We start from the raw sequence: 13,831 nt of genomic DNA on the forward strand, positions 1-13,831 counted from the left end.
ATTCACTGTCCAGCTTTCACATGCATATGACGTGATTGAAAATACTGCGGCTTAGGTCAGGCATACCTTAGTCTTCAGGGTGACATCTTTGCTCTTCAACACTTTGAAGAGGTCCTTTGCAGCAGGTTTACCCAATGCAATGCGTCTTTTGATTTCTTGACTGCTGCTTCCATGGCTGTTGATTGTGGACCCAAGTAAAATGAAATCCTTCACAACTTCAATCTTTTCTCCATTTATCACGATGTTGCTCATTGGTCCAGTTGTGAGGATTTTGGTTTTCTTTATGTTGAGGTGCAATCCATACTGAAGGCTGTGGTCTTTGATCTTCATTAGTAAGTGCTTCAAGTCCTCTTCACTTTCAGCAACCAAGGTTGTGTCATCTGCATAATGCAGGTTGTTAATGAGTCTTCCTCCAATCCTGATGCCCTGTTCTCCTTCATATAGTCCAGCTTCTCGGATTATTTGCTCAGCATACAGATTAAATAGGCGTGGTGAAAGAATACAACCCTAATGCACACCTTTCCTGACTTTAAACCAATCAGTATCCCCTTGTTCTGTCCGAACAACCACCTCTTGATCTATGTAAAGGTTTCTCATGAGCACAATTAAGTATTCTGGAATTATCATTCTTCACAATGTTATCCATAATTTGTTATGATCCACACAGTCGAATGCCTTTGCGTAGTCAATAAAACACAGGTAAACATCCTTCTGGTATTCTCTGCTTTCAGCCAGGATCCAACTGACATCAGCAATGATATCCCTGGTTCCACGTCCTCTTCTGAAACCGGCCTGAATTTCTGGCAGTTCCCTGTTGATATACTGCTGCAGCCGTTTTTGAATGATCTTCAGCAGAATTTTGCTTGCGTGTGATATTAATGGTATTGTTCTATAATTTCCACATTCGGTTGGATCACGTTTCTTGGGAATAGGCATAAATATGGATCTCTTCCAATCAGTTGGCCAGGAAGCTGTCTTCCATATTTCTTGGCATAGACAAGTGAGCACTTCCAGCACTGCATCTGTTTGTTGAAACACCTCAATTGATATTCCATCAATTCCTGGAGCCTTGTGTTTCGCCAATGCCTTCAGAGCAGTTTGGACTTCTTCCTTCAGTACCATCGGTTCCTGATCATACGCCATCTCTTGAAATGGTTGAACATCGACTAATTCCTTTGGTATAATGACTCTGTATTCCTTCTATCTTCTTCTTCTTTTTTTTTTTTTTTTAATAATTTTTATCGTGCTTTAAGTTTACAAATCAAGTCAGTCTGTCACATATAAGCTGATATACACCTTACTCCATACTCCCATTTACTCTCCCCCTAATAAGTCAGCCCGCTCCCTCCTTCCAGTCTCTCCTTTCATGACCATTTTGCCAGTTTCTAACCCTCTCTACCCTCCCATCGCCCCTCCAGACAAGAGATGCCAACACAGTCTCAAGTGTCCACCTGATACAAGTAGCCCACTCTTCATTAGCATCTCTCTCCAACCCATTGTCCAGTCCCTTCCATGTCTGATGAGTTGTCTTCAGGAATGGTTCCTGTCCTGGGTCAACAGAAGGTTTGGGGACCATAACCGCTGGGATTCTTCTAGTCTCAGTCAGACCATTAAGTCTGGTCTTTTTATGAGAATTTGGGGTCTGCATCCCACTGCTCTCCTGCTCCCTCAGGGGTTCTCTTTTGTGTTCCCTCTCAGGGCAGTCATTGGTTGTGGCCGGGCACCATCTACTTCTTCTGGTCTCAGGATGATGTAAGTCTCTAGTTCATGTGGCCGTTTCTGTCTCCAGGGCTCACAATTATCGTGTGGCCCTGGTGTTCTTCATTCTCCTTTGATCCAGGTGGGTCTTGACCAATTGATGCATCTTTGATGGCCGCTTGTTAGCATTTAAGACCCCAGACTCCACACTTCAAAGTGGGATGCGGAAAGTTTTCTTAATAGAATTTATTTTGCCAATTGACTTAGAAGTCCCCTTAAGCCATAGTCCCCAAACCCCTGCCCTTGCTCTGCTGACCTTCGAAACATTCAGTTTATCCAGGAAACTTCTTTGCTTTTGGTCCAATTCAGTTGAGCTGACATTCCCTGTATTGAGTATCGTCGTTCCCATCACCTAAAGTAGTTCTTATCTACAATCTAATCAGTAAATAACTCTCTCCCACTCTCCCTCCCTCCCCCCCTCATAACCACAAAACAATGTGTTCTTCTCAGTTTATGCTATTTCTCAAGATCTTATAATAGTGGTCTTATACAATATTTGTCCTTTTGCATCTGACTAATTTCACTCAGCATAATGCCTTCCAGGTTCCTCCATGTTACAAAATGTTTCACAGATTTGTCACTGTTCTTTATCAATGCGTGGTATTCCATTGTGTGAATATACCATAATTTATTTAACCATTCATCCATTGATGGACACCTTGGTTGCTTCCGTCTTTTTGCTATTGTAAACAGTGCTCCAATAAACATGGGTGTGCATATATCTGTTCGTGTAAAGGCTCTTATTTCTCTAGGCCTTCCATCTTCTTTTGATGCTTCCTGCATTGTTGAATATTTTCCCCATGGAACCTTTCACTATTGCAACTCGAGGCTTGAATTTTTTCTTCAGTTCTTTCAGCTTGAGGAACGCCAAGCGTGTTCTTCCCTTTTGGTTTTCCATCTCCAGCTCTTTGCACATGTCATTATAATACTTTATTTACTTTGTCTTCTCCAGCCGCCCTTTGAAATCTTCTGTTCAGTTCTTTTACTTCATCAATTCTTCCTTTTGCTTTAGCTGCTCGACTCTCAAGAGCAAGTTTCAGAGTCTCCTCTGACATCCATCTTGGTCTTTTCTTTCTTTCCTGTCTTTTCAATGATCTTTTGCTTTCTTTACGTATGATGTCCTTGATGTCATTCCACAACTTGTTTGGTCTTCGGTCATTAGTGTTCGATGCATCAAATCTGTTCTCAACATGGTCTCTAAATTCAGGTGGGATATACTCAAGGTCATATTTTGGCTCTCGTGGACTTGCTCTGATTTTCTTCAGTTTCAGTTTCAGCTTGAACTTGCATATGAGCAATTGATGGTCTGTTCCACGGTCAGCCCCTGGCCTTGTTCTGACTGATGATATTGAGCTTTTCCATCATCTCTTCCACAGATGTAGTCAATTTGAGTTCTGTGTGTTCCATCTGGCGAGGTCCATGTGTATATAGTCGCCGTTTATGTTGGTGAAAGAAGGTGTTTGCAATGAAGAAGTCATTGGCCTTGCAAAATTCTATCATTCGATCTCTGGCATTGTTTCTATCCTTATATTTTCCAACTACCGATCCTTATTCATTTCCAACTTTTGCATTCCAATCGCCAGTAATTATCAATGCATCTTGATTGCATGTTCAATCAATTTCAGACTGCAGCACCTAATAAAAATCTTCTATTTCTTCATCTTTGGCCCTAGTGGTTGGTGCGTAAATTTGAATAATAGTCCTATTAACTGGTCTTCCTTGTAGGCGTATGGATATTATCCTATCACTGACAGTATTGTACTTCAGGATAGATCTTGAAACATTCTTTTTGATGATGAATGCAACACCATTCCTCTTCGAGCTGTCATTCCCAGCATAGTAGACTATACGGATTGTCTGATTTAAAATGGCCAATACCAGTCCATTTCAGCTCATTAATGCCTAGGATATCGATGTTTATGCCTTCCGTTTCATTTTTGACGATTTCCAATTTTCCTAGATTCATACTTCATCCATTCCAGGTTCTGGCTATTAATGGATGTTTGTAGCTGTTTCTTCTGATTTTGAGTCATGAAGGGCCCGAAAGCTTGACTCCATCCATGTCATTAAGGTCGACTCTACTTTGAGTAGGCAGCTCTTCCCCAGTCATTTTTGAGTGCCTTCCAACCTGGGGGGCTCATCTTCCAGCACTATATCAGACAACGTTCTGCTGCTATTCATAAGATTTTCACTGGCTAATGCTTTTCGCAAGTAGACTGCTGGGTCCTTCTTCCTAGTCTGTCTTAGTCTGGAAGTTCAGCTGAAACCTGCCCTCCATGGATGACCCTTCTGGTATCTGAATACGGGTGGCTTAGCTTCCAGCATCACAGCAACATGCAAGCCCCCACAGTACGACAAACTGACAGACATGTGGGGGCAATGTCCATGACATGTTCTGTGAAATAGGACTTTATGTGATTTGGACATTGTGTGAACACCATATTATATACAAGCAGACCCCAGAATACGAACAAGTGCCATTCCTAAATCTACCTTTAAGTTGAATTTGCACGTAAGTCAGAATAGGTAGGTATGGTTCCTACCTAACATCAGTTAGTCAAATATTTGTCTCAGTATATAGCGTACAGTTCTGACGCCCTGGTGGCATAGCGGTTAAGAGTTTGGCTGCTAACCAAAAGGTCAGCAGTTCGAATCCACCAGTCACTACTTAGAAACCCTATGGGGCAGTTCTACTCTGTATTATAGGCTCACTATGAATTGGAATTGACTAGGCGCAATGGGTTTTATACCTTTCTATCATTAACAACCTGCAATATGCAGATGACACAACCTTGCTTGCTGAAAGTGAAGAAACTTGAAGCACTTGCTGATGATGATCAAAGACCACAGTCTTCAGTATGGATTACACTTCAATATAAAGAAAACAAAAATCCTCACAAGTGGACCAATAAACAACATCATGACAAAAGGAGAAAAGATTGAAATTGTGAAGGGTTTAATTTTATTTGAATCCACAATCAATGCCAATGGAAGCAGTAGTCAAGAAATCAAATGACATATTACATTGGGCAAATCTGTTGCAAAAGACCTCTTCAAAGTGTTAAAAATGTCACTTTGAAGACTAAGATGCACCTGATCCAAGCTATGATATTTTCAGTCCCCTTATGTGCATGTGAAAACCGGACAATGAATAAGGAAGACCGAAGAAGAATTGATGCCTCTCAATTATGGTGTTGGCAAAGATGTCGAGTATACCATGAGCTGCCAGAAGAATGAACAAATCTGTCTTGGAAGAAATACAGCCAGAATGCTCCTTAGAAGCAAAGATGGCAAGACTTTGTCTCGTGTACGTTGGACATGTTATCAGGAGTGACCAGTTCCTGGAGAAGGATATCGTACTTAGTAAAGTAGAAGGTCAGTGAAAAAGAGGAAGATTCTCAATGAAATGGAATGACACAGTGGCTGCAACAATGGGCTCAAAATAGCAACAATTGTGAGGATAGTGCAGGACTGGACAGTGTTTCATTCTTGTACATATGGTCACTATGAGTCGGAACCAACTCAATGGCAGCTAACAACAACAACAATATACGTTTCTATGCATAAAAAAATCAAAGAAACTCTTCCAGATACACTAAAATAACTTTAACATAATAATACAATAATAACAATAATGGAAACCCTGGTGGCATAGCGGTTAAGTGCTACAGCTGCTAACCAACAGGTCGACAGTTCAAATCTACCAGGTGCTCCTTGGGAACTCTATGGGGCAGTTCTACTCTGTCCTATAGGGTTCCTATGAGTCATAATCGACTAGACGGCAGTGGGTTTAGGTTTTTGGTTTTTGCTAATGATAACAATAATAATGTTTTGATGTGCATTGCAAAGCAAAGCCCGTTCGTTATTGCAAACCATTGTACGTACCTTGAATTTTTAATATAATATTAATATTATAATATTCACTTGAATTTTTAATTTTTAATATAATGGGGTTTACAAGGGTTATACATAAATTGGACTTTTGTAACCCAGGGACAATAGAAGGTACAATACAGTACATGCATAAGCCTGTAACATAGGTGTTTATTATGTCTATCAAGACATATGCATGATAGGTTATAAACGTAATGTACCATTACACACTTGGCAGCACCATTGCTTTGTATATAAGAGACATGAGATATACATGTTGCGTGCAGGAAGCTGTTGTATTTGCTATGTCCAGTTATGTCTGCTATGTCCTGTTCTCCAGTCGGGGTTTCTGAACTCTGTTATAACCTGCTGAGACCATGGACATATACACACACGGTCAGACATTGCCTGAATGGACGTTATGTGGGGCATGATTATACGTATAATCATAGTTTTATTATAGCAAAAAAGATACAAATGGAGCATAGGGTGAGTTCTGGGAGGCCCCCAAAGCAGAGTTTCCGGGTCCCAAAGGATGCACTGCCTTCCTGGGTATCAATATTTTTCACCCACCAGGAAGCTCACCAAGCTTCAGTGTCCAGAGTTTTTATTGGAAGTTAATTAAGTGGACATGATTGATTGATTAATTGCCCATGTAGTTGAACTCATCCTCCAGCCTTCCTCCCCTGAGGTTAGGCTGCTATTACCTGGTGGGTCTTTCTGACCTGGCCAGCTCACCCCACCCTTAAGAGTCACCTCATTAGCATAAACTCTCAGATGTGGTCTGGAGAACAAAGATACTCCAAGCACCTGGGCAATTCCAAGGGTTTGGAGGTTATCTCCCAGGAACAAAATTACAAATTCTTTGGCAAAATTGATTGTATACCCTAGAGGGGCAAGAAGGTGTTCCAGACAGAGAAAAGAGCGGATGCAAAGGCCCTGAGGCAGGCACGGGTTTTGTGTCTTGGAAGAAGAGCGGAAAGGCCTGGGTAGCAGAGAGGTCCATGTGTGCAAGGGAACGGCTGAAGACCCAAGTCCAGGATTTCAAGAAGGGGACATTAAGGCCCCTCACCAGCCAGAGAGACTGAGTTTAGGCCCTGGATGAGGCACAGAGGAGCCGGTGGACATCTACCACCTATATCCAAGGCTGAGTTAAGTCCCTCTAAAAAAAAAAAAAAAACAAAAAACTACTTTTTTTAGTTTTTTTAATCAGGGAACTGGGAATTCCTTGGGGATCTATTGGCCCAGGCCTCAAACTCCCAGGAGGGTATCATCCTGGCCACCCTCTTGAGTGGGCCATTGGCTCAAGAAGAATCTTCTGGAACAGAAGTGTGGGGAATCATTCCAGGCCCAGGGAAGGGGGAGAGGGGAGTGCCTGGGCCGAGTGCCCCCTGGGGCCCATCACAAAGGCCACTTGGGCTGGAGGCCACTGTGGCAGCAAGGTGCAGCCGGGCTGCCAGGAAAATGCCACCCTCCTGTGAAGGCTTAATTTGCTGGCTCTGCGGCTGCTGGGTAATGACTTGGTGGGGAGCAGGTGTTTCTATTTTCTGCTACAATTATCTGGGCAGTGAGGGCAGGGGCTTCAATGGATGTGTCTGCCGCTTTGTGTGTGTTGTAACGAGTGTCGGTGCAGCTCTCTGTCTGTGTCTGTCTTGTGGATATAGAATTGTGTGTTTGTGTGTCACGTCCTCATAGGAGAGCAAGTCTGTTGTGCCAGGGGTCTGTGTGTCCATGTGTATCTGAATGTCTTTGTGTTTCTGTCTTATTCATTTAAAAACATGTGTGTCTAAATCTGTGTTAACCACATGGGACTATGTGTGTTTGTGGGTCTGTGTGTTTGTGTGCACCCCAGATTGTTGGGGGGGTACAGTCTGGCTCTCAGAACATCAGCCTTCCAGAGCAGGCTGGGCCTACCTCTGTGCCTCAGTTTCCTCAGAAGTTGAGTGGGGCCGCTGGTCTCAGTCCTGGGGCCACACAAGCATTATTCACTATGTGCGTGTCCTGCTGTGAGTGTTGGAGTCTCAGCCCAGCTCCTGACAAAGCAGACAATAGGGAAGTCATCTGGCCACTCCCCAGTCCCCATCAACACAGGCGCTTCCTCCTGTCCCTGCGGACTGAGGTCCAGCTGCATCCTGTGGCCTGGGCTCTGACGTGGGCTAGGGTCTGCAGGGCCTGGCCTGGAGCCATTTGGGCCCTGGTGTGGTATGGTGTGGATGTGTGTGTGTGTGTGTGTGAGAGAGAGTGTGTGTGTGTGATAGAGAGAGTGTGTGTGAGAGAAAGTGTGTGTGTGTGTGTGACAGAGAGAGAGAGTGAGTGTGGGGAGGGTGCCATAAGGATGAGCCCCATGCCTGTGTGCCCTCCCCAACATCTGGGGCTCAGGCTCAGTACAGAGGAAGAGGAAGTGAGCCCCCCGCCCCAGCCTGTGGAGCTCAGGGAAGCATTATCAGCCCAGGTCAGGTTGTGGCCAGAGGATATGAGACCTTGGGGAGCCCCTCCAGGTACTTCTCTGGAGTTCAGTGACTTGAGATGCTACAAAAAATTTCATTTTCAATCCACCACAGAACCCCCATTTGACCACAGTTATTATTCTACATGCAAAATACAACTACCTTTTCCTAAGACCCCCCAAGTTCTCACCCCATTACTGCACTGAGGTTCATGATTTTGTGGGGTACAATTGGGGGACAGGTCCTCTTCTCCAAACCCTTCTCCTCTGCAAAGAGTCTCTGTGGGGTCTGACAATAGACGTTCCCTTGGTGTTATGGATTGATTGGTCTCCCCTCAAAATAACCAAAAAGAAAACAAAAAACTCGTCACCGTCCAGTCAATGCAACCCTAGAGGACAGAATAGAACCCCCCCATAGTGTTTCTAAGGAGCAGTTGGTGGATTCAAACTTCGGATCTTTTGGTTAGCAGCTGAGCTCTTAACCACTGGCTGTGTCACCAGGTCTCCTCCCTTAAAATGTGTGTGGTAAATCCTAACCCCTGGTGGTGAGTGGTTAAGTGTTTCACCGCGAACTGAAGGATCATGATTCCCACCCACCAGCTGCTCTGTGGGAGAAAGGTGTGGCAGTAGGGGCAGATTAAGTAAGCAAGGTACCAAAAACCAAAGCCAAACCTGTTGCCATCAAGTTGATGCCAACTCATAGCAACCCTATAGGACAGAGCAGAACTGCACCATAGAGTTTCCAAGGAGTGGCCAGTGGATTCGAACCACCAACCCTTTGGTTAGCAGCCAAAGGTTAGCAGGTGTAGCTCTTAATCACTGCACCACGGACTTAATTGTGTTTACTTACAAATCTGTAGTGTGGAATTTCACATGAGTGTTACTACATCTTTGTGGGCAGTTCTACTCTGTCCTATAGGGTCTGTATGACTTGAAATCGACTCATACCTGTGGTTATAATCCCACTTGGGAATAGATATTCTTTGTTATGTTAGTGAGGCAGTTTTAAGCTAATTTCTTCTGAGATATAAAAAGAGAAGACTGAGCAAGCAATCAAGCAAGCAAGCAGAAATGGAGGAAGATAGATGCCATGCCACGTGAAGATCACCAAGGTGCCAAGGAATAGAAGCTGAAGAGACAAGGACGTTCCTGCAGAGCCAACAGAGAGCCTTCCTCTAGAACTGGCACCCTGAATTCGGACTCGTAGCCTCCTAAACTGTGAGAAAAATAAGTTTCTCCTTGTTAAAGCCACCCACTCATGGTATTTCTATTATAGCAGCACTAGATAACTAATATACTTGGCTTCTGACTTTCCAGCAGGCTGCATCTTGCCCAGTGTGGCTACCACCTCCCTCCAGAGTCTCAGTGCCTTGCAAATTGGCAGTGGCTGCTCCTCCTCACAGCTTCCTCAGCAAATTGGAGGAGGGGCCTCATTTCCTCACTTGACAAATGGGTCAACTTGAGACCCAGAGAGATTGGACCCCAAATCACTAGAAGATTCCTGCAGAGACAGGAGTGCTGAAGTAAGGCAACAGTGTTCCTGAGGGCAACACAAAGCCCTGGTGCAAGGAAAACTTGAGTGGGATAATGAATAGACATTCATTCATTCATATAATCCTTCCATCACAGACTATTTATTGAGCACCATCAAACATCTTTAAAGACTAAGGTGTGCCTGATCCAAATCATGATATTTTCAATTGCCTCATATGCACGTGAAAGCTGGGCAATGAATAAGGAAGACCGAAGAAGAATTGATGCCTATGAAATATGGTGTTGGGGAAGAATATTGAATATACCATGGACTTCCAAAAGAACAAACAAATCTTTCTTGGAAGAAGTACGGCCAAAATGCTTCTTAGAAGCAAGGGTGGTGAGACTTCATCTCACATACTTTGGAGGTATCAGTTATCAGAAGGGATCAGTTCTTGGAGAAGGACTTGGTAAAGTAGAGGGTCAGCAAAAAAGAGCATGACCCTCAACGAGATGGACTGAAGCAGCAGCTATAACAACGGACTCATGGATCATGAGGATGGCACAGGGCCCGGCAGTTGTACATAGGGTCACTATGAGTCAGAAGCAACTCAACAGCACCTAACAACGACAACTGAGCACGTACTGTGTACCCGGCATGGTACTAAACACTGGGGATATGATTGTGAACAAAACAGAGGGTTCCTGTCCTCTTGGAACTTACAGGCTGGTGGAGACAGACACACATTTAACACATAAGCACAAGAATAAATACGTGATTTGAAGGAAAAGTATAGAATATTATATGAGCTTCTAATGGGAGGCCTGGCCCAGCTTCCCTTAAGATGTGTCATTTAAGCTGAGGTTTGAAAAATGATTAGGAGTTTACCAGGTGTAGACAGAGTGAATAGTGTTGCAGGCAGAGCAAGTGCAAAGGCCCTGAGGTTGAAATGTGCTTGGCATATTAAAGAAACAGCCCAGCAACCAGTGTGATCCCATAGGCCAGGGTGTGGAGGCTAGACTTCACCCTAGTTACAGTTGCAAAGATTTGAATGCGGGAGTGGCATGCTAGGTCTATGTTTTTAAAAAGCTCATTCCTGTTGCGCTCTGAATAATGGATTGGACAAGGAGCTGAAGTGGAAGTTGGGGATGGATTGATAGCAGCTGGTACTTACTGAACACCTATGTGCCAGGTGACTGTCGTACTTTATTTAATCATCCCAACCACCTGTGAACCAGATACCATTGGCCCGTTTTACAAAGGTGAAAAGCAGGGTTCAGAGAGATGAACTGAGTGGCACAAGGTCACTCAACTACCAAGTCTCAGGGCCAGGATTCAAACCCAGGTCTGCCTGACTCCAACACCAGTACCGTTTTCTTAGTGCCTAGAGTCTAAACGGTGATGAGAAGCCATTGTCCCTCTTATGCCTTTGAACCTCATGGGCTAGAGGAGATCCTAAGAGATCACCCCATCCAGCCCCTGCTCCTGGATTTGGGGGCCTGGCAGGCAAACACCATCTTGCCTTTGCATACTCATGTGGGTGCACACTGACCCCACTTTCCAGGCCTTCCTCGTGGGCCTAATTTACATCCATCCTGCAGTAACCTACAGACACCAGTCTCATAAATGCCAACAACAAGAAAAGCTACCTCATAAATGCCAACAACAGGAAAAGCAACAAAGGTGCTTTTCCTGTTGTTGGCATTTATGGTGGTGTTAATTGCCATCGAGCCAGCTCTGACTCTTGGCGACCTTATGTATAACAGGATAAAACATTGTCTGGTCCTGTGTCATCCTTACAATCATTGGTATGTTTGAGTCCGTTGTTGCAGCCACCATGTCAATCCATCTCATGGAGGGTTTCCCTCAGTTTCTCTGACCCTCAACTTTACCAAACATGGTGCCTTTTTCTAATGATTGGTCTTTCCTAATGATGTGTCCAAAGTAAGCAAAACAAAGTCTAGCCATCCTCACTTCCAAGGAGCATTGGCCATTTGGTCATTACTGGTCTAATTTCTGCGTCTCTCTGTGAGCTCCATGAGGCTAGGGGCCATATCCGTGTTGTTCCTCATTATAAACTCAGCGCCGGACACGTAGGAAATGTTTTGTGATCGCTGAATAAATAAATGGACATTTCCCTAAATACTCAAGGATTTGAAGATGTTGAAATGTTAAAACTGGAGCTGCCCCTTAAATGTCATTAAGTCCAACCCCTGGATTGTTCAGGTGAGAAGACTGAGGCTCAGAGAGGGGTAAGGACTCACCTGATGTCACATGGTGAGTGAGCAGCAGATCGGGGGTGAGACCCTAGTCCAACAGCCTTCTGTTAGAATCAGGGAGTGGAAGGAAGGCCTCTGTTGGGGAGCTACCCTGAGGGCCCCTGCAGTCCCCTTGGGGGTCTGAAAAGAAGAGAGGAATCAGTTTCCTGACCCCTGGGTCTTCAAGCTTGCTCATCTGAAGACCATCCTTGAGCCAGTGCCCAAGGCCAGCCTCCCTCTCCGCTCACGTTCCAGGAGGCTGGAATCCACATCCCATGAGGGTTTGTGGCATGTGGCACACAAGCTCACGATGTGCTTACACGTATCATCAGCTTGGCTTTTCATACACCTGACATCAGAGCACGTGTTTTCTGGTTTACATGTTGATTGTCCACTTCCCCCGCTGGCATGTCAGCTTTTGGAAGGCACTGGCTTGCTCGATTCACTGCTGCACCACCAGCTTCTGTAACACTGCTTGGCACGTAGTAAGTGCTCAGGAAACATCTGTTGAGTGCCTGGTCTCACACCGTGGTGTAGTGGGAAAGACAGAGAAGGGTTGCGCTTTTGAGGGAGCCACACTAAACCTATCCAGGCTTTGCCCCTTACCACCAGTTATCTTGGGCAAGTGGCTTCATATCTCTGGGTCACAGTTCTTCACATGTAAAACGGCAATGTGCTGGGGGGTGTGTGCATGTGGTCTGATAGACATTGATTTCCAACCTTCACACTCAACACACCACACTCAAGAGAAAAAAAAAAACAAGACTCAGGAAGTGTGAGGCCCTTGCTCAATGTAACACAGTTTGAAGTAGATTTGGGGTCAGGCCACTCTAACATTTAAGCTCAGATCAGTCTGACTCCAAGTCCACCAGTTCTCTTGGCCTCCTTCCTCCTAATTTCTGCATTGGACCCACAAGGACTCGGCTGAGGAGACTTGGCAGCGCTGGGCTGCTCGGCTTCTCGGCCCACGTCCCTCCTTCCTCCTCTCCCTCCAGCAGCAGCTCTGCCTGCAGCTGCAGAGACCCTGCAGTCCTCCCAGGAGAGCCCAACAGAACCAGGCAGCCACTCCAGCCAGATGCTCCCAGCAGCAAGTAAGACTCACTTCCCTGGCTGTGACTGGAAGGCATTTATTTCCTTTGCAAAGGACAATGTCAGAGGCATGTTCGTGGTTTAACTGCTGTTTTTTCCTCCACAGCTCAACACAAAACTGCTAGAGAAGAACATTTCAGTCTCTGCCCGCTGCCCCCTGGGGTTGGCAACACTGGCCTTAGTTCCCTGACTTTTAGGCAGAGACTGCCTCTTGGGTTAGCCCCATCTCTCACACTGTCTGGCTCCCCTTACAGATGGACTGCAGGCTGGGTTTGCCTGTAACTGGGATCCCTGAGGCCCCCAGGGTCCACCACCCTGGATGTGGGAAGAAGTAGCCACCACAGTCTCTCCTCCATAAGATGTGGTTTTAGGGACAGCGTACTTTCCTGTTATACTTATTACTTGCTTTGTTGTTGTTGTTGTTTACATGGTTTTAAAATTTGAAATAGTTTAAGACACACAAAAATTTGCAAAAATAGCTTAGAGAGTTTCCACGTGCCCTTCCCCCAACTTCCCCTAAGGATAATACCTTCTATAACCATAGGAAACCAAACCAAGCCTGTTGCCATCGAGTCAAACCCAATTCATGGAGACCCCATGTGTTACAGAGAAACTTGTGCTCCATAGGGTTTCCTTGGCTGTAATCTTTACAGAAGCAGATTGCCAGGCCTTTCTCCTGTGGTACCACTTGGTGGGTTTGAACCTCCAGTCTTTCTGTTAGTACCATATTTTTACACAAATAACACACATGTTATACATCTTTTTGCTAACCACACCCTCCCCTAGCAAGGTATTTTCATAAGTGCATTATTCTATTATTATTTTTTTAATATGTCACTGCAAAAAAATCAGCATAGCGCATTTATGAAAATACCTGGGGAGGGAAGGAGCAGTTGGCAAAAATATGTATAACACATGTGTTATGTGAATTAT

Source organism: Loxodonta africana, chromosome 7, assembly GCF_030014295.1.
Source record: "Loxodonta africana isolate mLoxAfr1 chromosome 7, mLoxAfr1.hap2, whole genome shotgun sequence".
Lineage (NCBI taxonomy): Eukaryota > Metazoa > Chordata > Mammalia > Proboscidea > Elephantidae > Loxodonta > Loxodonta africana.